Source organism: Oryx dammah, unplaced genomic scaffold, assembly GCF_014754425.2.
Source record: "Oryx dammah isolate SB20612 unplaced genomic scaffold, SCBI_Odam_1.1 HiC_scaffold_2, whole genome shotgun sequence".
Taxonomy (NCBI): domain Eukaryota; kingdom Metazoa; phylum Chordata; class Mammalia; order Artiodactyla; family Bovidae; genus Oryx; species Oryx dammah.
In genome coordinates this window covers 106,736,009-106,762,796 of record NW_024070186.1, presented here as the reverse complement: position 1 = coordinate 106,762,796, position 26,788 = coordinate 106,736,009, and the positions used below count along the sequence as shown (strand labels likewise).

Sequence of the window (26,788 nt, the reverse complement as noted above, 5' to 3'; positions counted from 1 at the left end):
TTTAACAAACCAGGAAGCAGATGATTTTTCTTTCTGTACCTTCAACTTTTCAGGACTACTTTGCCCTCCAACCCTTCGCATTCTGATACTATTCCATGTCCTGTTCCTACAGGACTGAGTGTCTGATTGGCTTTGCACTGTGGGATTAACAGATACAGCCTAAGATTTTCTAAGATGATTTACAATGTAATAGTTGCACTTTTGAAAATTAAAAACTTTTCACACAGGAGTGAATCTGTATCTCTGAAAGGACAAACTGTTGGGACTTAAATCATTAGCACAATGATTTCTATTTGCAACTTCATCACCTCCTAGAACAAAGATCAGATCCTGTTCTGCTTTCTCTTGGCATCAGCTCTAACAAGGCTTCTGTTAATGCCTCTTCCTGCTGATGACATTTCTCATACAAGAAGCATTTCTCCTTTTTATTATGAAGAGGAGAAGCAATGAAAAATTTGAACAAGCTTGCACATAAGTTTTAAAAATAAATATGGATAAATTATACAAACACACTAAGTAATAAAAAGCTGGGCAACTCTGTCAAAGTTCTATGACCCTGCTAAAGTATGCACTTAATTGAAGTTTCTTTCCATCAGTATGGCATTTCTTACCTGAAACATGTCAATTACTTTCCTATTAAATAAAACCTGTGTGGGCAGAAGGCAGAATATGATGACTCTGGGTGAAAGTTAATGATTCAGGAGTCAAAGAAGGCTTAGCTTCAAAAAGGTCTTTGAGATTCACATCAGATCACATGCAATATGAACAAGAGCTGATGGCATGTCAGCCGCAGACAGGACATCAGTGCTGGGGGGTTAGCGTGGCAACTCGGTAAGTGTTCAGAAATGGGGATTAAAAACTTCCAGGTTAGCAGATACTTTCCCTTCTCCAACACTTCAAGTGTCATACAACTTCATCCTGGCTAAACATAACAGATGATGTTTCCATTCTCCCTGGATTTTGCCTTGCAATATCATTGCAAGAAATGTGAAAACAATCAAGACATCCTACCTTTCAACATCAGTTTGATCTAGAGCTGGGAGGAATATAAAAATGACTTGGAGCCAAAATGTCCATAAAGAGAAATTTGACAGCCCTCTTTGGGGTTACCCTTTGGAAGTTACTCTTCACATACCCTCTCCTTGCATCTCTCAGTCATGAACATAAACCCTGGAATGTGTGCTTAGGAATGAGAAGCAACCTATGTGGGTCAAATGAAAACCAGACAAATAACAAAATGAAAACCAGGCTGTGAGGCTAAGTGACAGAGCATCTCTGCCTTTCTATTCCCTTTTCTTTTTACTTTCAAGGTCTCTTTGAAAGTATCAGTGCATCTGCTGTTGCCAGAAGTTTGTTGTGTGATAAGAAAAGGTAGAAGTAACCAAGGAGGAGGAAAATATCTGGAATAAGTGCTGAACAATCAAATGCAAAGGTTGGGAATCAGCTAGAAACTAGACATTCATATTACCTTTCAGAATGTTTTGCAAACTAGATCTAAAACTTAATGTGAGAGGAGGAAAAGGAATGGAAGCAATAAATAAATAAAGATAAGTAGAATAATTCACTAGAAAGGGGGAAACAAAACAGGGATCAATGTGACAACCTAAAGGTCATATTGAAAAGCCCAACTAGCTCTGCTCCTTTTCAAAACTTGAGCTGCTATTCTACTCCACTGCCCAAGCATAAAATCACTAGTGATGTGAGCAGCAGAGGCACGTTAGATGAAGTCACTTAAAAAAAAGAACTTCACAGCACTGAGGGTCTCTCAGAATACAGAGGCATTCAAAAGGAAAGTTATTGCTGTGATTTTCTTTGAAATAAAACTTTGCATCATTATCTGATGTTCTCATTAATTTCTAAGCTGTGCTAAGCATTTTTGTGGCAAAGGAAAAAAAAGACCCATGTTCAGGAAAAAGGGTTGCTTTTCAATAATGTGTGCCTGTGTGTGCACGCTCAGTCATGTCTGACTCTTTGCAACCCCATGGACTGTAGCCCATCAGGCTCATCTGTCCATGGGATTTCCCAGGCAAGAATACTGGAATGGGTTGCCATTTTCTTCTTCAGGTGATCTACCTGACTCAGGAATAGAACTCATGTCTCCTGCTCTGGCAGGTGGATTCTTCACCACTGAGCTAGTAATGGGAGCTCAATATTTAGAGGACAATCCAACAGTTCTGTGAATAGAAGACCAAATATAAGATTTCATATACTCTTTTAAAATGGCATTCAGAGGTTTCAACGTTGACCTTCAGACAGTGAAGGAATCTCCTGAAATAGAATGCTGAATGCATATGTAACTTTTGCAGAGAAAGAGGGTCCACTGCTTTACATTGATGAACCTATTTGCAGGGAAGGAATAGAGACTCACATGTAGAGAATGGACTTATGGACACAGTTGGAGGAGAGGGTGGGACAAACTGAGAAAGTAGCATTGGCCTGTATACATTACCATGTGTAAAACAGATAGCTGGTGAGGTTGCTAAAAACACAGGGAGCCCAGCCAGGTTTTCTGTGATGACCAAGAGGGAGGGGAGGGAGGCTCAAAAAGGAAGTGAGATGTGCATGATTATGGATGTTTTGCATTGCTGTATGGCAGAAACCAATACAATATTGTAAAGCAATTTTGCCTCTATTAAAAATAAATTTTAAAAAAAGAATTCAAAGGGACATATGTTCCCAAGAAATTTAAAAGCTACTAAACTAGAAAATCTATGAAGTTTTCTCTAAGTCTATGGTTCTGAATTTTAACATTTTTTATATCAAGATAAAATTAGTCAATGCTTTCTGAAAGGTATGACTGGAAATTTGAATAATACCAAAATGAGTGTTATATTTTTAAATATTATAATATGCTGGGCATTTGGCTTTCTAAACATTATCTCTTTTAATATACAAAACAGGCTTATAAAGTAGGTATTTTTATTGTTACTTACAATAGGAAATGGGAACTTGGGAAAGATAGATAATTTGCCAAAGATTAACAGGGAAAAATAAGAATTTGTCATAAAACCTATATATATATATCTTACTCCAAAGCTGGTGCTTTTATGAGTATAGTTTACAACATTTCATAAAGACATGAACATGTAGCCTCTGCCAAGAAATGAAAAAAAAAAAAATAAGAATTTTCCTTGAATGTCCAGAGCCATATGTGGGATACAGAATAGCAAATGGGAGAAAACTCACTTTGCCTGCCAGTTTTTTAATTCATGTGTTCAGTTCAGTTCAGTTGCTCAGTCATGTCTGATTCTCTACCACCCCATGGACCACAGCATGCCAGGCTTCCCTGTCCATCACTAACTCCTGGAGCTTACTCAAACCCATGTCCATTGAGTCGGTGATGCCATCCAACCATTTCATCCTCTGTTGTACCTTTCTCTTTCTACCTTCAATCTTTCCCGGGATCAGGATCTTTTCCAATGAGTCTGTTCTTCACATGAGGTGGCCAAAGTATTGGAGTTTCAGCTTTAGCATCAGTCCTTCCAGTGAATATTCAGGACTGATTTCTTTTAGGATGGACTGGTTGGATTTCCTTGCAGTCCAAGGGACTTTCAAGAGTCTTCTCCAACACCACAGTTCAAAAGTATCAGTTCTTTGGCACTCAGCTTTCTTTATAGTCCAACTCTCACATCCATACATGACTACTGGAAAAACCATAGCTTTGACTAGATGGATTTTTGTTGGTAAAGTAACGTCTCTGCTTTTTAATATGCTGTCTAGATTGGTCATAACTTTTCTTCCAAAGGGCAAACATCTTTTAATTTCATGGCTGCAGTCACTATCTGCAGTGATTTTAGAGTCCAAAAAATAAAGTCTGTCACTGTTTTCATTGTTTCCCCATCTATTTGCCATGAAGTGATGGGACTGGATGCCATGATCTTAGTTTTCTGAATGTTGTACTTGGATTAAAATAAGTATCAAGTGGTAAAAGAAAGAAAGAAGAAAACAGAACACTGTACATGGATTTGGCATATGAGCCAATAGCCACAGTCAGTTCAAGAGCCTCAGGTGCCTGGGGAATCAGCTCACAGGTAACATCAATAGCACATTCCCCAACTTTCCCAGGATCCTATCTTCCTTCTATGGTACAATGAAGGTACATGTTTCTTCTACCCTAGGGACAGCTCTGCTACTGATATTTGGAGGATTGCAGAGTTGAAGGGGGTAACCTTTGTAGGGCCAATTTCACAGTATGAGACCTGAGACCATGCTCAGAAAGACCCTGTGATTGTTTTAATGCTCTATAGTGCCATCTTGAAATTTTTAATAATTTTTGGAAAATGAATTCTACATATTCACTTTACAATGTACAATTAAAATTATGTAGCCAATCTTGGGTCTCAGTTTGAAGCTTATGTATTACCTATATATATATATATATATATATTTTTTTTTTTTTTACTTCATTTACACTGAACTGCTAAGTTCTATCCACATTAATTGTTCCAGCTTCAAGATAGGGGTAAGGGTAAAGCGTTAAGTGAGACCCTTAGCTGCCCGTACAGTACCACTCAGTATCAAGTCATCCATGTTACATACTGCATCCCCTTTCATCCCTTTAATCCAATGTATGCTAAAGGTGAGAAAATGCCTTAATCTTCAACAGACTGATACTCCCATTTTTATAGGAAACTGATTCACTTCATTGAGTTTCATTCAAGCCATGAAAAAAAAGATTCAACTAAGCCATTTCCCCACTGGTCCTTGAGACCGCCTGTCACACATAGAAACACAATCTGATGAGAGAGGCCTCATGCTTGATAAGTTATCTTCTGCAGGTGGCTGAGGGCTACTAGTTATATCTGAACATACTGGAGCTGCTTAATACACTTACTTGTGTTTCACAGTCCCTGAAGTGCTGAAATAAAATACTATATGCCCAATTAAACAGCTATTTCCTGGATATTTTTAATTCAGAGGGCAGAAACTTTATCTAATTCAGTTTTTCTTAAACTTTCCAATACAGGAACCATTTCAGTAAAACAAAGTCTACATCTTCTTACCAACACCACCTCAATAGTCATAGAGCATTTATTCTCACAACCATTGTAATTTAAACTATAGATGAAAATCTATTTATCTCATTTTCTCTGGAAAATATACATTAAGGAAATCTGTTTTTATCTGTATTTTTATGCTTGCCACCTGACAATATTAAGTATCTAAGAGAAATTCACAGAATTCTCAGAGAACCACAAATGAAACATCTTTCATATATGATATCTGGATAGAAAGAATACATTCTGAAGTACCTTGTAAGCTGTGGAGAGTAATAAAACATTGATTACTATTCTAAGAGTGATTATATTTAGTTCTTTTTCCAGAAAAGTGCACTTGTAAGAAATGTCAGTGAGACATTGAACAGTTTATTTAAAGTCATATAATTGTTTTGTATGTTGGAACATAAGCTCTACACTGAACAAAAAAAGACAGGATATTTGAGAGTTGTGGTAAGGTCTCCTTGTGATGAAGATTCTGTTGCACAGGTTATGTAAAATACTTAAAACATTATCACAAGGAATATAGCTTCTATAGCTCAGGAGTCCAGGTGTGACTTACCTGGGTCTTCAACACATATTTTCACAAGGCTGCAATGTGGTGAGATTGGGCTGCTTTCTCATCTGAAGGCTTAATTAGGAAAAGATATGTTTCCAAGCTTATTTCTCCTTGTTTGCCTTTATCTATACAAGCACTGAATCTATTAGTGTCTACAAGGAGAAGGTAATATATTAAGAAATAAGTTGAATTAGTTTAAGCTTTTCAATATTTAGGTAAATGAAAGTCCAGGAGTAGTGGGTGGTATACGGATGAAACAAAGTTTATGGTTAGTTTGATGTACTATTAGACTCTTTTACTAAGGGGTATGTACACAAGGAAAGTTCTTAAGAGGGTCCCAGAGTATAAACAGAATGGCAAAATGCCCCTGCATGCTGGAGAGAGATATCTAGATACATTATCAAGGTGTGTGTTAAGGGGGCAAAGCAGGAGCAGAAAGGGAAAGTACTTTGTCACTAGCCATCTTCATAGTCCCTGCCCCCCCACCCAGCAAGAGTCAGTCCAGACTGAGATTTTAACTTAAACTCATCATAAGGAATATGTGTGACACCTGTCAAGACAGGCAAGGTGTACTTGCTGGTTGCTCTGAGTTGAGCCTACGAGGGGAGGCAAGGTCAAATGATCAGTCACTACCTTAGAAGAACCTTTCTTTAGTAGTCATGCCAGTAGAACACAGTAATGGCTCATGTATAAGTATTACATATAAGGACAAAGACCTTCATGTCTATAATCTCTTTTAATCCTCAGAGACTTGTGTGGGTATTATCATGTGGCAGACAAACCCAAAGGTGACCCCCCCCAGTGAGTCATGCTTTTGTATAATTGCCTCCTCCCCCTAACTAGAGCTGGAGTCTCGGGCTTGCCTCTCAAAATAAAATGCAGTAAAAGTGATGGAAGTCATGCTTGATTAGGTTATGTCAGATGTCACTCTTGTAATTATTTTATATGAGATTCTGCATTAGTAGAATAGATCTAGAGTATCTCCTTGCTTGTTTGATGAAGTAAACAGCTATGTTGAGGTGGTCCTTATAGTAAGAACTTATGAATATTATCTGGGACTTCCCAGGTGCTGCTATTGGTAAAGAATCTTCTGCAATGCAGGAGACACAGGTTTAATCCCTGGGTTGAGAATTTCCCCTGGAGGAGGGCACTGCAACCCACTCCAGTATTCTTGCCTGGAGAACCCGATGGACAGAGGAGCCTGGTGGGTTACAGTACACAGGGCTGCAAAGAGTCAGACACGACTGAAGCGACAGCACAGCAATGCACAGGTAGCCTCTAGGAATTGCCATTATGAAGGATAATCAACAGTGAATCAGTTCAGTTCAGTTCAGTTGCTGAGTAGTGTCCGACTCTTTGCGACCCCACAAATCGCAGCATGCCAGGCCTCCCTGTCCATCACCAACTCCTGGAGTTCATTAAGACTCACGACATTCAAGTCAGTGATGCCATCCACCCATCTCATCCTCGGTCGTCCCCTTCTTATCCTGCCCCCAATCCCTCCCAGCATCAGAGTCTTTTCCAATCAGTCAACTCTTCGCATGAGGTGGCCAAAGTACTGGAGTTTCAGTTTCAGCATCATTCCTTCCAAAGAAATCCCAGGGCTGATCTCCTTCAGAATGGACTGGTTGGATCTCCTTGCAGTCCAAGGGACTCTCAAGAGTCTTCTCCAACACCACAATTCAAAAGCATCATTTCTTCCGGGCTCAGCCTTCTTCACAGTCCAACTCTCACATCCATACATTACTACTGGAAAAACCATAGCCTTGACTAGACAGACCTTTGTTGGCAAAGTAAAGTCTCTGCTTTTGAATATGCTATTTAGGTTGGTCAAAACTTTTCTTCCAAGGAGAAAGCGTCTTTTAATTTTATGGCTGCAGTCACCATTTGCAGTGATTTTGGAGCCCCCCAAAATAAAGTCTGACACTTTCCACTGTTTCCCCATCTATTTCTCAGGAAGTGATGGGACCAGATGCCATGATCTTCGTTTTCTGAATGTTGAGCTTTAAGCCAACTTCTTCACTCTCCTCTTTCACTTTCATCAAGAGGCTTTTTAGTTCCTCTTCACTTTCTGCCATAAGGGAGGTGTCATCAGCATATCTAAGGTTATTGATATTTCTCCTGGCAATCTTGATTCCAGCTTGCATTTCTTCCAGCCCAGCGTTTCTCATGATGTACTCTGCATAGAAGTTAAATAAGCAGGGAGACAATATACAGCCTTGACGTACTCCTTTTCCTATTTGGAATCAGTCTGTTGTTCCATGTCCAGTTCTAACTGTTGCTTCCTGACTTGCATACAGATTTCTCAAGACACAAATCAGGTGGCCTGGTATTCCCGTCTTTCAGAATTTTCCAGTTTATTGTGATCCACACAGTCAAAGGCTTTGGCATAGTCAATAAAGCAGAAATAGATGCTTTTCTGGAACTCTCTTGCTTTTTTCCATGATCCAGCGGATGTTGGCAATTTGATATCTGGTTCCTCTGCCTTTTCTAAAACCAGCTTGAACATCTGGAAGTTCACGGTTCACGTATTGCTGAAGCCTGGCTTGGAGAATTTTGAGCATTACTTTACTAGCATGTGAGATGAGTGCAATTGTGCGGTAGTTTGAGCATTCTTTGGCATTGCCTTTCTTTGGGATTGGAATGAAAACTGACCTTTTCCAGTCCTGTGGCCACTGCTGAGCTTTCCAGATTAGCTGGCATATTGAGTGCAGCACTTTCACAGCATCATCTTTCAGGATTTGAAATAGCTTCACTGGAATTCCATCACCTCCACTAGCTTTGTTCGTAGTGATGCTTTCTAAGGCCCACTTGACTTCACATTCCAGGATGTCTGGCTCTAGATGAGTGATCACACCATCATGATTATCCGGGTTGTGAAGATCTTTTTTGTATGGTTTTTCTGTGTATTCTTGCCACCTCTTCTTAATATCTTCTGCTTCTGTTAGGTCCAGACCATTTCTGTCCTTTATCGAGCCCATCTTTGCATGAAATCTTCCCTTGGTCTTTCTAATTTTCTTGAAGAGATCTCTAGTCTTTCCCATTCTGTTGTTTTCCTCTATTTCTTTGCATTGATCACTGAAGAAGGCTTTCTTATCTCTCCTTGCTATTCTTTGGAATTCTGCATTCAGATGCTTATATCTTTCCTTTTCTCCTTTGCTTTTCGCTTCTCTTCTTTTCACAGCTATTTGAAAATAGCTGTGAGGACTCCCCAGATAGCCCTTTTGCTTTCTTGCATTTCTTTTCCATGGGGATGGTCTTGATCGCTGTCTCCTGTACAATGTCATGAACCTAATTCCATAGTTCATCAGGCACTCTGTCTATCAGATCTAGGCCCTTAAATCTATTTCTCACTTCCACTGTATAATCATAAGGGATTTGATTTAGGTCATATCTGAATCGTCTAGTGGTTTTCCCTACTTTCTTCAATTTAAGTCTGAATTTGGTAATAAGGAGTTCATGGTCTGAACCACAGTCAGCTCCTGGTCTTGTTTTTGTTGACTGTATACAGCTTCTCCATCTTTGGCTGCAAAGAATATAATTAATCTGATTTCAGTATTGACCATCTGGTGATGTCCATGTGTAGAGTCTTCTTTTGTGCTGTTGGAAGAGGGTGTTTGCTATGATCTGTGCATTTTCTTTGAAAAACTCTATTAGTCTTTGCCCTGCCTCATTCCGCATTCCAAGGCAAAATTTGCCTGTTACTCCAGGTGTTTCTTGTCTTCCTACTTTTGCATTCCAGTCCTCTATAATGAAAAGGACATCTTATTTGGGTGTTAGTTCTAAAAGGTCTTGTAAGTCTTCATAGAACTGTTCAACTTCAGCCTCTTCAGTGTTACTGGTTGGGGTGTAGACTTGGATTACCGTGATGTTGAATGGTTTGCCTTGGAGACGAACAGAGATCATTCTGTTGTTTTTGAGAATGCACCCAAGGACTACATTTCAAACTCTTTTGTTGACCATGATGTCCACTCCATTTCTTCTGAGGGATTCCTGCCCATAGTAGTAGATATAATGGTCATCTCAGTTAAATTCACCCATTCCAGTCCATTTTAGTTTGCTGATTCCTAGAATGTTGATGTTCACTCTTGCCATCTCCTGTTTGACCACTTCGAATTTGCCTTGATTCATGGACCTGACATTCCAGGTTCCTATGCAATACTGCTCTTTACAGCATTGGACCTTGATTCTGTCACCAGTCACATCCACAAGTGGGTATTGTTTTTGCTTTGGCTCCATCCCTTCATTCTTTCTGGAGTTATTTCTCCACTGATCTCCAGTAGCATATTGGGCACCTACTGACCTGGAGAGTTCCTCTTTCAGTATCCTATGATTTTGCCTTTTCATACTGTTCATGGGGTTCTCAAGGCAAGAATACTGAAGTGGTTTACCATTCCCTTCTCCAGTGGACCACATTCTGTCAGACCTCTCCACCATGACCCTCCCGTCTTGGGTTACCCTGCAGGCATGGCTTAGTTTCATTGAGTTAGACAAGGCTGTGGCCCTAGTGTGATTAGATTGACTAGTTTTCTGTGAGTGTGGTTTCAGTGTGTCTGCCCTCTGATGCCCTCTTGCAACACCTACCATCTTACTTGGGTTTCTCTTACCTTGGGTGTGAGGTATGCTCTAGCATAGTGCTCTAGCAAAGCACAGCCACTGCTTCTTACCTTGAATGAGGGGTGTCTCCTCACCACCACCCTTCTTGACCTTCAACTTGGGATGGCTTTGAATAGCCAACAGAAATTTGTGGTCTTCAATTATACAATCTCAAGGAAACCAACTCTGCTACCAAACCCAGTGAGACCGGAATCATGTCTATCACCAGTCAGCATCCAGATGAGAATTCCACCCTGCCAGCACCTTAACTGCAGACTTGAATGACCCTGAGCAAGGGATCCTGCTAAGTTAGGCCCAGACTCCTGATTTACAGAAACTGTGAAATGATACATTGGTGCTATTCTAAACCACCAAGTTGTGATTTTTTTTAATGCTTTAATAAAAAGATATAAAACACTATTTTATAATAGGACTTAGATATCAGATAGGTTAAGTATCCTCATCCACCTTGAAACAGGGATCACACCTACATCTGTCCAGGAGCCAAGTCTGTGTTTCTTTGAGTCTTATCAACACAAACATCAGGTGATAAACACTCATTCTTTTCCCTGAAACCCCGATCTCTAAGTTTCTTACATTTATCTTGCCTTTTTCTTCAGCTTCTCAAATTTCAGTTATCCTTTACCAGACCTTACTCTCCACCTCTACTCTCCATAACTGCTGAGCCCAGGCCCAGAAATAAGCTTTGGGTGATGTTGATTTGGTTAAAATCTGAAACTATTCCAGATTTTTTTTTGGCTTATCCTTTGTCCTTAGAACAATATTAGAATATAAATTTGAAAGTTTGTTAACTCATTTTGTGTTCTAAGATACAAAATTTATCATAAATCTTTACAAAGCTTTTGTCCTGGAAAGGAGGAATTCTCGAAACTAGAGTTTCTTTCAAGTTTTGGACAAAATTAATGCTTTTTTACAGTTATATTTTTGCAGTTTCAAGGAAGGAACTAAATATTTTTTAATTTTTCTTTTAAATTATAGTTGATTAGCAATGCTATACTAGTTTCAGGTACACAGCAAAGTGACTCAGTTATACATATATATGCATGTATTCTTCAATTTTTTTTCTCCTTTTAGGTTGTTGTATAATATTGAGCAGGGTTTCCTATGCTATACAGTAGATTCTTATTTATTATCCATTCAAATATATCAGTGTGTACATGTCAACTTCAAATTCCCTAACTATCCCTCCCCCTAGCCCTTCCTTTCTGATAACCATAAGTTCAAGGAACTGAATAATTGACCAAAACATATTATACATCATTAGTGGCTTAATGTTGGGGTCTCCTCAGAATTCATATGTTGAAGCCCTGACATCCAGTGTAGCTGTATTTGCTTTTATGGAAATAATCAAGGTCAAATGAGATCATGACTATGGCCCTGACTTGATAGGATTAGTGTTCGTATGAGAGACAACAGGGATCTCACTCACTCTCTCTTTGTGTATGCACCAAGGAAAGGCCATGTGAAGACATAATGAGAAGGTGGCTGTCTTCAGGCCAGAAAGAGAGTCCTCACAGGAAACTGACTCCTACCACCACCTTGCTCTTGGACTTTCGAGTCTCTAGAATCATGAGAAAATAAATTTACATGTTTAAGCCACTCAGTATGTGGTATTTTGTAATAACAACCTGAGGAGACTAATATACACATTTCATGAAAAAAAAAAAACACTTCAGAATTAGAGTATAAGAAATTATTTCTGCTTCAACATTAAAGCAGATATAGTCAAATCTTACCACAAGCTAACTGAAAATCTTATGCAAAAAAAAAAAAAAAAAAATGTTCCCAGCGCACCACCCCATTTAGATTCTGATTTCATAAATCTTGGGAGGAACTCAGTTATCTATATGTTTAGTAGTATGAAGACCAAAGTGCACTAAGTGATTCATTGCTGAGATGCTTGAACCATACATTGAGAGGTATTACTCTAAGTATTCTGAGAACACTGAGGATATCTAAGTATGTATCTCTTGTGGACTGTGATAATGAAATAGGGAAATACTCCATGTATTTCAAATGCATACAATTATTTTTCAAGATGAAGGAAGATATTTATTTAGAGCTAATAACTTCTTGAATGTATGCATACCTAGGCATCCATGTTCAAATTTAATAACTGAAATTCTTTCTCTTAGAATAAAACAACAAAAATGTAATTCACATTAATTTTTTCTGTTCTAGTTGCATATTTGTTTTACCTCCACAGAAAATACACAAGGAAATATTTTTTTTCATGATTATTTTACAAAGTTAATATATACTTAGCATTACAGAAAAGAATCCCAGACCTAGGAAACTGAATAAGAAACAGATGTTGGGAAATTAGTGAGATCTAAAATGCAGCCTACCTTCATTGCTATTATAAAGAGACCCACATCAGGACCCCTGTTGTGGCTATATGCTCTTAACAGAAGTTTCATTTGGATTTTTTTCCAGTAATAAAACCCAAGTCAGGAAGTTTTCAAGCTGCTGATACCCCTACAAAGACTATGGATTCTTTTAGGCAACTGTTATTTTGAAAATACCTGTTCCATTCAAAAGATTGCTGCAGGGCACCAAAGCAATAGAAAATTTTTAAGCCCTGATGTCCTTATCATACCCCGTCTGGTGCCCAGCATGATATTCCATGAGCAAATATATGAGCTACTAGCTAAAGAAGTGTTCCTTTTAAAAACTTATTATTTACTAAATCTGGGGTGTGTCTCAGAACGTTACCTACTCATGTCCTTCAAATCTTCAGCCTGTAGATTCTTAGCTGAGAGGACATCTTTGAGTATATTAAGACCTACTTTACTAAAACTCCATTGCATTGATCCTTCTAAGAAGTAACTGTCAAGCCAAAATAAAGACATCCTTCTTATGCACTGATATCCAATTGGGTTTAAGAACCATACTATTTTGGTGTCCTGATTTTCTGAAAGAAAATTACTAGTTTAAGGCAATCAATAGGCTTCCCATGTGGTGCTAGTGGTAAAGAACCCATCTGCCAATGCAGGAGAACTAAGAGACACAGGTTCCACCCCGGAGTTAGGAAGATCCCTTGGAGGAGGGCATGGCAACTCACTCCAATATTTTTGCCTAGAAAATCCCATAGACAGAGGAGCCTGGTGGGCTACAGTCCACAGGATCACAAAGAGGTATACACAACTGAAGTGACTTAGCATGCCCACACAAAAGGCAATTAATGATACAGTCAGTCAGAAGCCCAGGCAAAGTGAAGAAATACTGCAGGCAGACATAACCAACCTTAAAGACTCAATTTTCCCTACATTCAGAAAATATTTTAAGTTTTTGAAAATAGTTTTAGAAAATGCAGACCTAGACAAAGTAAACTTGAAGATTAAAACAATTAACATTCTTTTACTATTTTGTATATTTTTTTAAACAATGTCAGGAACTAGTTTTTTTCCTTTACTTTTTGTTTTCTTTTTTTTAACTGTCATCCATACTCTTCTTAGAGTGTGGATTTTTGTTATTTAAATGTAGTCCTAAATTTCTTTTTCTTTTCTTTTTAAATAAGTTTGAACTCCCCTTTTTTCCTCTGGTCAAATCTCCTATGCACAACCACCCTTATACATTTTACTACTGCTTTACTATGTTACATCACTACTCCAATGACAATTTCATTGATCAGTTAACAAAAGCCACCTGGTCGGTCACCTTCTGTAAAAATAATCTCCTCCCAAATTTGTGAGATGACCGTTTAAACATAATTTTTATTAACTTACTTGTGAATTTAAGATATTTCTCCCCACAATAAGAATAACTATAAAACAAGCAAACTAGATCTTAACTGTAAGAAAGTGATTAAGATAGTCTCTCTATAGTCCATAATGCTGCGGTTAATGCTTCTGAACAGAGGTATATTGTCTCCCTGGAGCTATAGTGCCACATCATTTTTCTCAAAAGCTTACTTGATGAAACAATATTTTTACAATATGATAACAGCTACTAAGGAAATAAAGACATTTGAGAAATACTGTAGCAGTTAAAATTTATCAGGTATATACAGTCTAAAATTTATCTTGGAATAAGTAAGACAAAAGCAGAGACATTACTTTGCCAACAAAAGTCCGTCTAGTCAAGGCTGTAGTGTTTCCAGTAGTCACCTATGGGTGCAAGAGTTGGACTGTGAAGAAGGCTGAGCACCAAAGAACTGATGCTTTTGAACTGTGGTGTTGGAGAAGACTCTTGAGAGTCCCTTGGACTGCAAGGAGATCCAACCAGTCCATTCTAGAGGAGATCAGCCCTGGGTTTTCTTTGGAAGAAATGATGTTGAAGCTGAAACTCCAGTACTTTGGCTACCTCAAGTGAAGAGTTGACTCATTGGAAAAGACTCTGATACTGGGAGGGATTGGGGCAGGAGGAGAAGGGGACAACACAGGATGAGATGGCTGGATGGCATCACCAACTCAATGGACGTGAGTTTGAGTGAACTCCGGGAGATGGTGATGGACAGGGAGGCCTGGCGTGCTGCAATTCATGGGGTTGCAAAGAGTCGGACACAACTGAGTGACTGAACTGAAATGAACTGAACAGAAATATGTAGTGCTTCAAAATTGTGTGGTATGCCTATACAAGGACTATGCTAACATTCTGTTCCTTTGCATCTTTTTGGTATATGTGCAATGCTAACTGAGCAAGCACAACTGATTTACTTTTTGTAAGGCACTGCAGATCATTGAACACACTAATATATTTTGTAATTCCCAATGGGAAGAATGGAATGCAGCCAAATATATTTAACCAAAAATTCCACCCCCCATTCCTTCATTCATTGCCCTTACTGGCTTCTGCCTAGAAGTCTTCCTTTGAAAAATACTCCGTTGTGCACAGCTGAGAAAATTCACTCTAGACGGGACCTTCACAATATGATATGTCAAAGAAAACACCAAAAGCACAAGCCAGTACAGTGGAACTTTGGAGTCAAACAGAATTGGCTTATAATTCATTTGTCAATTATATAACTTGCTGAATTACTTGAGGATGTTTTTCAAATCTCTCAGAAATATAAGTTCTGCATCTTTGAAATGGAGGAGAAAATGCTATGCATCTTGTTGACAAAATTTTCACAAGTCCTTGTACATAATCATACCATTCATAAAGCACCTAGTAAATGCTATAGTCAGCTTAGAGCATATTAGTAAGGATAACAGTAAGTCAGAAAATTCGATTACACATTATTGGTTGTGAAATCTTGCTGGATTTAAGCAAATGCTCATTTTTTTATAGAAAATTTGTGATCATTTTTAAACAAGTGTTTTTTCCTGAGTCTTAAGGGCATTTAAAACAGAGGTCTTGTTCATCTTTCCATGTATCTGAAAAACAGTAGCTAATCAATTCTGATAAAATTAATTGAAAAATATTATGTCACAATGTCTGGACAATCTTTTCCAACTATTCACGCCTAATACAACAAATTTTCATCTGCTATTAAATTATGAATAATATGTTAGAATAATTTGTTAGTCAATTTATATATATATAATTGAATGCAATTCATCAGTTCCTTTACAGATCGATATGAAAATATCTGGGTACAATTACAAAGTGGAAGCAGATTCTATCAAAAGCAAGTTTTTGTGATTTAGAAGCACATATAACTTTTTTAAACAACTGTATTCACTACCTTAAGTTTAAGATAGATGGCTTTTTAATGTGATCATTTGGTAGAAATTCAGACTTATGAAGAAAGTAGGGAAAACCACTAGACCATTCAGGTATGACCTAAATCAAATCCTTTACGATTATACAGTGGATGTGACACATAGATTCAAGAGATTAGATCTGATAGAGAGAGTGCCTGAAGAACTATGGATAGAGGTTCGTGACATTGTACAGGAGGCAGTGATCAAGACCATCCCCTAGAAATAGAAATGCAAAAGGGCAAATTGATTGTCTGACGAGGCCTTACAAATAGCTGTGAAAAGAAGAGAAGTGAAAGGCAAAAAGAAAAGGAAAGATATAGCCATTTGAATGCGAGTTTCAGAGAATAGCAAGGAGAGATAAGAAAGCCTTCCTCAGCTATCAATGCAAAGAAACAGAGGAAAAGAATAGACTGGGAAAGACTAGAGATCTCTTCAAGAAAATTCAAGATACCAAGGGAATATTTCATGCGAAGATGGGCTCGATAAAGGACAGAAATGGTATGGACCTAACAGAAGGCAATGGCAGCCCACTCCAGTCCTCTTGCTTGGAAAATCCCATGGACAGAGGAGCCTGGTGGGCTGCAGTCCATGGAGTCGCTGGGAGTCGGACATGACTGAGCGACTTCAGTTTCGCTTTTCACTTTCCTGCATTGGAGAAGGAAATGGCAACCCCCTCCCGTGTTCTTGCCTGGAGAATCCTAGGGATGGGGGAGCATCATGGGCTGCTGTCTATGGGGTCGCACAGAGTCGGACACGACTGAAGCAACTTAGCAGCAGCAGCAGCAGCAGCAGCAACAGAAGCAAAAGATATTAAGAAGAGGTGGCAAGAATACACAGAAGAACTATACAAAAAAGATCTTCATGATCCAGATAACCACAATCATGTGATCACCCATCTAGAACCAGACCTCCTGGAAGGCAAAGTCAAGTGGGCCTTAGGAAGCATCACTACGAACAAAGCTAGTGGAAGAGATGGAATTCCAGTTGAGCTATTTCAAATCCTAAAAGAAGATGCTGTGAAAGTACTGCACTCAGTATGCTAACAAATCTGGAAAACTCAGCAGTGGCCACAGGACTGGAAAAAGTCCATTTTCATTCCAATCTCAAAGAAAGGCAATGCTAAAGAATGTTGAAATACCACACAATTGCATTCATCTCACACGCTAGCAAGTTCAGTTCAGTCACTCAGTCGTGTCCTACCCTTTGCAACCCCATAAACTGCAACACACCAGGCCTCCCTGTCCATCACCAACTCCCGGAGTCCACCCAAATTCATGTCCATTGAGTCGGTGATGCCATCCAACCATCTCATTCCCTGTCGTCCCCTTTTCCTCCTGCCCTCAACCTTTCCCAGCATCAGAGTCTTTTCAAATGAGTCAGCTCTTCACATCAGGTGGCCAAAGTATTGGAGTTTCAGCTTCAAAATCAGTCCTACCAATGAACACCCAGGACTGATCTCCTTTAGCATGGACTGGTTGGATCTCCTTGCAGTCCAAGGGACTCTCAACAGTCTTCTCCAACACCACAGTTCAAAAGCATCAATTCTTTGGTGCTCAGCTTTCTTTATAGTCCAACTCTCACATCCATACATGACCACTGGAAAAACCATAGCCTTGACTAGATGGGCTTTTGTTGACAAAGTAATGTCTCTTCTTTTTAATATGCTAGCAAAGTAATGCTAAAATTCTCCAACGGAGGCTTCAACAGTATATGAATCAAGAAATTCCAGATGTTCAAGCTATATTTAGAAAAGGCAGAGGAACCAGAGGTCAAATTGCCGACAGCTATTGGATCATTGAGAAAGCAAGAAAGTTCCAGAAAAATACCTACGTCTGCTTTATTGACTATGCCGAAGCCTTTGACTATGTGGATCACAACAAACTGTGGAAAATCTTCAAGAGATGGGAATACCAGACCACTTGACCTGCCTCCTGTGAAATTTGTATGCAGGTTAAGAAGCAGCAATTAGAACTGGACATGGAACAACAGACTGGTTCCAAATTGGGAAAGGAGTATGTCAAGACTATATATTGTCACCCCGCTTATTTAACTTATATGCAGAATACATCATGCTAAATGCCGGGCTGGATGAAGCACAAGCTAGAATCAAGATTGTCAGGAGAAATATCAATAACCTCTGATATGCAGATGACACCACCTTTATGACAAAAGGCAAAGAAGAATTAAAGAGCCTCTACGAAAGTGAAAGATGAGAGTGAAAAGTTGGCTTAAAGCTCAACATTCAGAAAACTAAGATCATGGCATCCAGTCCCATCACTTCATGGCAAATAAATGGGGAAACATTGGAAACAATGACAGGCTTTATTTTCTCGGGCTCCAAAATCACTGCAGATGGTGACTGCAGCCATGGAATTAAAAGACACTTGCTCCTTGGAAGAAAAGCTATGACCAATCTAGACAACATATTAAAAAGCAGATACATTACTTTGCCAACAAAATCCCATTTAGTCAAAGCTATGGCTTTTCCAGTAGTCATGTATAGATGTGAGAGTTGGACTATAAAGAAAGCTGAACGTTGAAGAATTGATACTTTTGAACTGTGATGTTGGAGAAGACTCTTGAGAGTCCTTTGGACTTCAGGGAGATCCAACCAGTCCATTCTAAAGGAAATCAGTCCTGAATATTCATGGAAGGTCCAATGCTGAAGCTGAAACTCCAATACTTTGGCCATCTAATGCAAAGAACTGACTCATTTGAAAAGACCCTGATGCTGGGAAAGGTTGTAGGTGGGAGAAAGGGTCAACAGAGGATGAGATATTTGGATGGCAACACTGACTCAATGTAAATGAGTTTGAGCAAGCTCTGGGAGTTTGTGAAGGACAGGAAAGCCTGGCATGCTGTAGTCCATGGGGTTGCACAGTCAGACATAACAGAGTAACTGAACGGAACTGAACAATACTAATTTCAAAAAGGTTCAGTCATCAAATTTCCAGAAATGAACTGCCACAAATGACCACTAACTATACATCTCTGATAGTGTCATCACTAAAAATCAAAAAGCATGGTTTTCACATGATCATTGATGCTTATGTATTCGGTGTCTACAAACTATAACTAAGTTAAATATTGACAGGAGGGTAACATGATGCTCAGTAAGATAGTGAAAAATAGAACTTAAGCACTTATAGAGAGAAATTTGAATACTACAGTCTAATCCTTCAACTTTGAGTTCTAGGCATTTTCAGAGACTTCAGATTAAGGTTCAAAGATTTCAGCACACTGGGACCTAAGATTCTCAGGAGATAACATGAGTTCCATACACAGAGACAGATCCAGCAACAGAGCATGTAACTTGTGCGGTCATTCAGGGATCTTACATTTGATTCAATATTCTGCTCTTACTGTCTTGAAACTCATAATTTTAACTTTAAACTTGTGTTGTAAGTCAAATGCAATGGGACAGCAGAGCACACACATGGGAAGAGGAGATACACTAAGTGCAAACACAAGCCAAGGTCAGAAACCCTGGTGGGCAGCATGCACACTAAGCAGGTGACCTGACCACATGGTGCTCATGTCTGGGCCAGTTCGTGGCACCACGGGGCTCCAAGAAAGCAGTTTGGGCTGGGTGTTGGGTGCAGACTGGTGGCAATAATAGCAGCAATGGTAGCTGAAGCAACAATACCAGCAGCGGTGGTGGGGCACCAGCCTGTCCATGCATTCACTGCCACATACAGACCCTGCCACATCTGCACAAATCACAAAGAGGAACTCTCTAGTCAGCTCCTGATACAAGAACTCCCAGTGCTCCTGCTGTAAACTTTTTCACTAAATTATAACAAATCACAAGTGTACACATGAACATTGCAATACATATCAGCAAACTATTAGAATTCTTCAAAGGATTTAAACTCAGGTTTTGAATACTGCTGCAATGTTGCAAACCATATATCCATAGACATAGAAATTGATTTTGAAATTGTCATATTTGATGAAAAAGAACACTATTTTCATGTGAAGTTTCAAATGAACCAATCATTTATATAGAAGATAATTTTAAATTAGTTTTTCTTATAATTGAAGACACAGTGAGAGAAAGCATAAACATTTTTAATTACAAACAAAGCATGAAGTTGTTTGCTTTTCTGTGTAACTTCCAAAAGCTTTTGTTTTTCTATGTAACTTTCACAAGTTACAAGAAATGTTAAAGATATGTTAAAAAGACATTGTACAAGTTACAATTAAAATTAAAATTAGACTCACATGAAACTTATTCTTATGAAAAATTAAATATTTTTAGGAAAATTATTTTTCAGGAACCATCAGCTCTATACTAAAGTGTTTATTCTAAAATAATTATTGGAAAGTTACTCCATCTGTAGTAACAACTGTATCAGCAAAAATATGCTTCTCAAAAATAAAAATTATCAAAAAATATTGATATTACTTTCATTTATGTAGATTAAAAATAAAGTTGTTAAAGGTACAAATTTGATGACCTAATAAAGTTTGGAAAAGCAAGTCAGAAAAATCAAAATATAACATTAGTAAAATACTATCTATATATATAATGATATGTAATAACATATCATTATATATCATAATCATAAGCTGTGAGACTAAATTTAGTTTTTCTGTAATTTTTGTTTGTTATTACTCATGTATCTCTATTATACCTGTTACATTTTATAAGCAACATAATTTTTTTAAAACGAAAAATTCTTGGACTTCCCTGGTTGTCCAGTGGTTGGGGATCTACATGCTAATGTGGCAAGCAAGAGTTCAATCCCTCATCTGGGAAGATCCCACCTGCTGCACAGTAATTAAGCCCATATGCCACAATTACTAATACCCGCATGCCCTAGAGTTGGTGCTCCACAACAAAAAAGCCCACTGCAATGGGAAGCCTGTGCACCACAAGGAATAGTAGCCCTGCTCACCGCAACTAGAGAAAGCCCACTCATAGTAGCAAAGACCCAGGGCAACCAAAAATAAATAAAGACATAAAACAAGAAGGATTTAAATTTTAGTATCTTACTGAATATTTTCTTTCCTGCATTTTAAATAAAGGACTCTGAATTTCATATTTACTGGAGCCCACAAATTGTGTATCCAGCCCTATATACAGATATCTTAATTCATGTCCACCTATCCCACTCCAGTACTCTTGCCTGGAAAATCCCGTGGATGGAGGAGCCTGGTAGGCTGCAGTCAATGGGGTCCCAAAGAGTCGGACACAACTGAGCGACTTCACTTTCATTTTTCACTTTCATGCATTGGAGAAGGAAATGGCAACCCACTCCAGTATTCTTGCCTGGAGAATCCTAGGGATGGCAGAGCCTGGTGCGCTGCCGTCTGTGGGGTCACACAGAGTTGGACACGACTAACACGACTTAGGAGCAGCAGTATTCTTGCTATCTGACTTAATTCACTAACTTCTAAATTCTCCTCATTCATAAAAAAAATTTTTTGTACTTTCATTTATTTATTCATTTCTAATTTATTTATTTTTGATTGAAGGATAATTGCTTTATCGTATTGTGTTGGTTTCTACCAAATATCAACATGAATCAGCCATAGGTTTACCTGTGTCTGCTCCCACTATCACTCTTCAAAAATTTTGGAGTTTTTAACCTGGCATGGATACCCTAAGATAAAATGATAGATATTATAAACTAACTTCAAGCAAGGTACATGATATTTTCAAAATTTTAATTTATTCACCTATAAATTTGGTTGATAAGTTATAGATTGTAATCTCTAGTGTTCTGCGAAATACAGATACTATAAATAGTAAAATACATTCTCTATCTTTTTAAATACTCTTGGTATGTTTTTTTTGCAAAGTTGTTATACAAATCAGTATATCTAAATCTCTATGGAGTCTTGTAGAAATTTTATTTAACCCAAGATTGCACAAATATCTGTCCATGGGCCCTTTATCATATAATACTGGATACTCTCTATGGGCTAGTGTTTCCTAGACATTCTCTGAGAAACATGTATAAACACAAGGCTTTCTTCAGGATTAAATTTAGCTTTTTTTTTTTTTTTTAAGTCATGCTAAATGCTGAGCTGGATGAATCCCAAGCTGGAATCAAGATTGCTAGGAGAAATATCAACAACCTCAGATATGTATATGATACCACCCTACTGGCGAAAGCAAAGAGGAACTACCAACTCTTCTTGATGAAGGAGAGTGAAAAGGCTGGCTTAAATTTCAATATTCAAAAAACTAAGATCTTGGCATATGATCCCATCACTTCATGGCACATAGGAAAACAATGGAAACAGTGACAGACTTTATTTTCTTGGGCTCCAAAATCACTGTGGATAGTGACTGCAGCTGTGAAATTATAAGATACTCGATCCTTGCAAGAAAAGCTATGACAAATCTACACAGCATATTAAAAAGCAGAGACATCACTTTTCTGACAAAGGTCTATATAGTCAAAACTATGTTTTGTTGTTTTTTTCTTCCAGTAGTCATGTAGGGATGTGAGAGTTGGACCATAAATAAGGCTGAGTGCCGAGGAGTTGATGCTTTCAAATGGTGGTGCTGGAGAAGACTCTTGAGTGTCCCCTGGACAGCAAGGAGATCAAACCAGTCAATCCTAAAGGAAATCAACCTTTCAAATCAATCTGTTGGGAGGACTGATGCTGAAGCTGAAGCTCCAATACTTTAGCAACCTGATGCAAAGAACTGACTCATTAGAAAAGACCCTGATGGTGGGAAAGATTGAGGGTAGGAGGAGAAGGGGGTGACAGAGCATGAGATGGTTGGATGACATCACCAGCTCAATGGACATGAGTTTGAGCAAACTCCCAGAGACAGTGAAGGACAGGGAAGCCTGTGTGCTGCAGTCCATGGGGTCTCAAAGAGTTGGACACAGCAGGGACAGAAGAAAAGGTCAAAATGCTTCAGGATGTAGGCTAATTTTTATGTTGTTCAGCTAGGATAGGTATTTGTTTTTGCTAGTTTCTAATAAACAACCTAGATAGTATATTCAAAAGCAGAAATATTACTTTGCCGACTAAGGTCCGTCTAGTCAAGGCTATGGTTTTTCCTGTGGTCATGTATGGATGTGAGAGTTGGTCTGTGAAGAAGGCTGAGAGCTGAAGAATTGATGCTTTTGAACTGTGGTGTTGGAGAAGACTCTTGAGAGTCCCTTGGACTGCAAGGACATCCAACCAGTCCATTCCTAAGGAGATCAGCCCTGGGATTTCTTTGGAAGGAATGATGCTAAAGCTGAAACTCCAGTACTTTGGCCACCTCATGGGAAGAGTTGACTCATTGGAAAAGACTCTGATGCTGGGAGGGATTAGGGGCAGGAGGAGAAGGGGACGACAGAGGATGAAATGGCTGGATGGCATCACGGGCTCGATGGATGTGAGTCTGAGTGAACTCTGGGAGTTGGTGATGGACAGGGAGGCCTGGCGTGCTGCGATTCATAGGGTCACAAAGAGTTGGACACAATTGAGTGACTGAACTGAACTGAACTGAATAAACCAAACTTGAAAGACATTTATATATATATGGATTTCCAACCATTAAACCAAACCAAAAATATGTTTGTTTGTGTTTTTCCTGTCAACACTTCAAGTTTCAGGGAAGAAACACAGAGAAAATCTTACCAGTAGCTCAGTTATTTTTCTTTATAGGATACATGCTAAAATTATAACCTTTTAATGAAAGGTTGAAAGTGAAAGTTTTAATCACCCAGTTGTGTTCAACTTTTTGCAACCCCACGGTATTCTCCAGGCAAGAGTACTGGAGTAGATTACTATTCCTTTCTCCAGGGGATCTTCCCAAATCAGGTATTGAACCCAGGTCTCCCTCATTGAAGGCAGACTCTTTAATGTCTGAGCCACCAGGGAGGCTCAGCCAAAGGTTAGGATATATAAACTGTTCATCTGCTATAAATAATATGATCACACAAATATGTATTATAAGAATAACTGTATCTTCTTAAACATTTCTAAAAATTTAGAGAGATTGCCTAATTTTAAACATATAATCAATGAGTCATATTTACTGTTCTCTCTAATTATGCACAGGGTTATTTTTTCAGCAATAGCTATTCTGAAATAATCAGTCCTCCAGTATTAATGTGGAAAAGGCAGGGTTAATATAGCTTATGAGGGATAACTGGGAAGTCATGCCTTAGCTTGACTAGATCAGTTTGCTGCCAAGTTATGTGGGGGAAATTATTTTAAGATTTTTTTATATATATAATGTGAAGCTTAAAACAGCTCTTATCTTTTAAAATTACTTTGAAAATTAAGTTGAAACATAAAAACAGAAATAAGATTAAAAGAATAGAGACAGAAGGAAATTGAGATAAAAGAAGGAATAGATTAAAAACCTAATGTAGTATAAAACCTAGCAGATAAACATCTTTTAATTATGTTCAAAGAGATAAAAGAGAATACAATATCCATGAAATATATATGGAATGCTATGCTTTTAAAATATAGTACTGTATATATTTTATTCTTTTATTTTATCTATATATATATACACAAGAATAAAATAACTTTTGTAAGAGTTTAAATGATAAAAGCAGAAATAAAAAGAAAATGAATAAAAGTTATAAGATAAACCTGACAACACCACTGAAAAAGTAAAGAAGAAAAAGAAAAGAGAACGGAAAAGATAATTAAAATCAAGAACAACCTGGGAGTTTCTATTGGCAAATAGTTTGATTTTCAGGAACAGCAAGTAAGAGGATAATGGAGGAAAGAAGTAAAGCAAGACATAAATCAAGAAAATTCCCCAAAATTTTCAAAAAGGAGATATTCTTTTAGATTTAAAATATGTTAGAACAATAAATTTAAAGAGACTCACACCAAGTCACATTGACATATTGCTTCAGAAATGGTGGTTGAGTGAAGAAATTAAAACTTTAAAATCTAGAAGCATATAATCTATATGTGGAACAATTGCAGCAATATAGCCTGAGGGAAGAAAAAAAGCATTTTTGCATATCTAAGTTTCCAAAAAATGTACCCCCACTGCCTGTAGCTACTAGATTCACCCATCTGGAGGACATAAGGTGCTTCAACAAACAAAGAAGTGGGAAAAAAAAAAACTGATTAAAAGCCACCTTGTAAACAGAGGACCTAAAGAAAGGAGTGGAATAGAAATCCCCAGGTGGTAGCAAAATGCAGTTCTCGGAAAACATCTGTGCATCCGTCTAACAGAACAGACAGTCCAGATCAAAGTAAGCAGACAGTCGTCTTCAGGAAGAATGTCTTTAACAGAAAATATATGGAACTGATAGAATCCTCGTGATATTGGACTATGAGGTGATGTTTCAGGTTTTGGGGAGAATTTGAAATAAATTAGTAATAAGCAAAAAAGAATAATAAGAAATGATGAAAAAAGAGAGGACTACTATTCCCATAAAAATAGATGCACAAAACAGTAATGTAATTATTTAACATTCTATGGATAAAAAAGGAACAATATTGTTATAGTAAGAAATGTAAACTTTAACAAAAATTGTGATATGTTTTGGAAGTATGGGGTCAGGGGACAGCAGGAAGGGGTCAAAAGAGAGATACAAGGAAAGTAAAATATCGGTGTCAATTTAAAGTCAAAAGTTAATACCAAAGTTTAAAAAGCAAAATACACACACACACACACATATATATAGATGGGCTTCCTTGGTGGTTCAGATGCTAAAGAATCTGCCTGCAATGTAGGAGACCTGAGTTCGATCCCTGGGTTGGAAAATATATATATACATAAAATATATATATATATATGTCAGAGCAAAAATTACTTATACTGGTACCCCCTGAAAAGTAGAATTTGAGGGTAGGGATAAGGTAAAGGAATCCTATTTTTCCTTATGGGACAAGTAGTACTATCTGACAATGTTTAAACTGTGGATATAAACTATCTGGATAAAATTAACTCTGAAAAATAAAAAGCAATGCCATGCAAACTATTTAGCACAGCTGTGTCCAAAAGTTACTCTTGTGCTTTGCTTTTCCTTTAATCTATCTTGAATATCTCTCTGTAAGAAAATTTTAAACTTAGGGGATTTTTTCCATGCAACCCTCATTTATGGAACCTATTTCTTTTAATCTATCATTATTTAAAAAGCACATTTTATATACTGAAGTGTCAATAAAATAAATATTGCAATATCATCTCTTTTACTTTATCTATATGAATGTTTTCAAATGCTTCATGTATACTAATTACCAGTAGATCTTGCTAAAATGCAGAATCTGATTCTGGAGACTTCAGGTAGCTCCTAAGATCCTTTATCATAAACAAATGCTCAGATGAGATTGATGTTGATGTTTCCTGGACTATACCTGAACTAGCAATACAGATCCATACCATTTTTCCTCTTAACACTGAAAATAAAAGTTTAATTTATTTATTCCATTTCAAAAGGATTTAATAATCAAATAAATTTTGGAAATTTTAGGTTATACATTAACTGCATGATTCGCCAGGATTTTCAAAGATGCTAATGTAGATTCAGTTCAGATGAGTTCAGTTCAGTTCAGTTACACAGTCATGTCTGACTCTTTGCAACACCATGGACTGCAGCATGCCAGGCCTCCCTGTCCATCACCAACTCCCGGAATTTACTCAAACTCATGTCCATTGAGTCGGTGATGCCATCCAACCATCTCATCCTCTGTTGTCCCCTGCTCCTCCCGCCTTCAGTCTTTCCCAGCATCAGGTTTTTTTCCAATGAGTCAGTTCTTTGCATCAAGTGGCCAAAGTATTGGAGTTTCAGCTTCAGCATCAGCCCTTCCAATGAATATTCAGGACTGATTCCTTTAGGATGGACTGTTTGGACCTGCTTGCTGTCCAATAAACTCTCAAGAGTCTTCTCCAACACCACAGTTCAAAAGCATCAATTCTTCAGTGCTCAGCTTTCTTTATATTTCAACTCTGGCAACCATACAGGACTACTGGAAAATCCGCAGCTTTGACTAGATGGACCTTTGTTGGCAAAGTAATGACTCTGCTTTTT

At 38.0% G+C, this 26,788-nt stretch overlaps 1 pseudogene; it reads left to right on the top strand.

Annotated features, from left to right (window-relative positions):
* The first annotated feature begins 754 nt into the window (after positions 1-754).
* LOC120881992 overlaps positions 755-26,788 on the top strand; it is a 102,820-nt pseudogene continuing 76,786 nt past the window's right edge.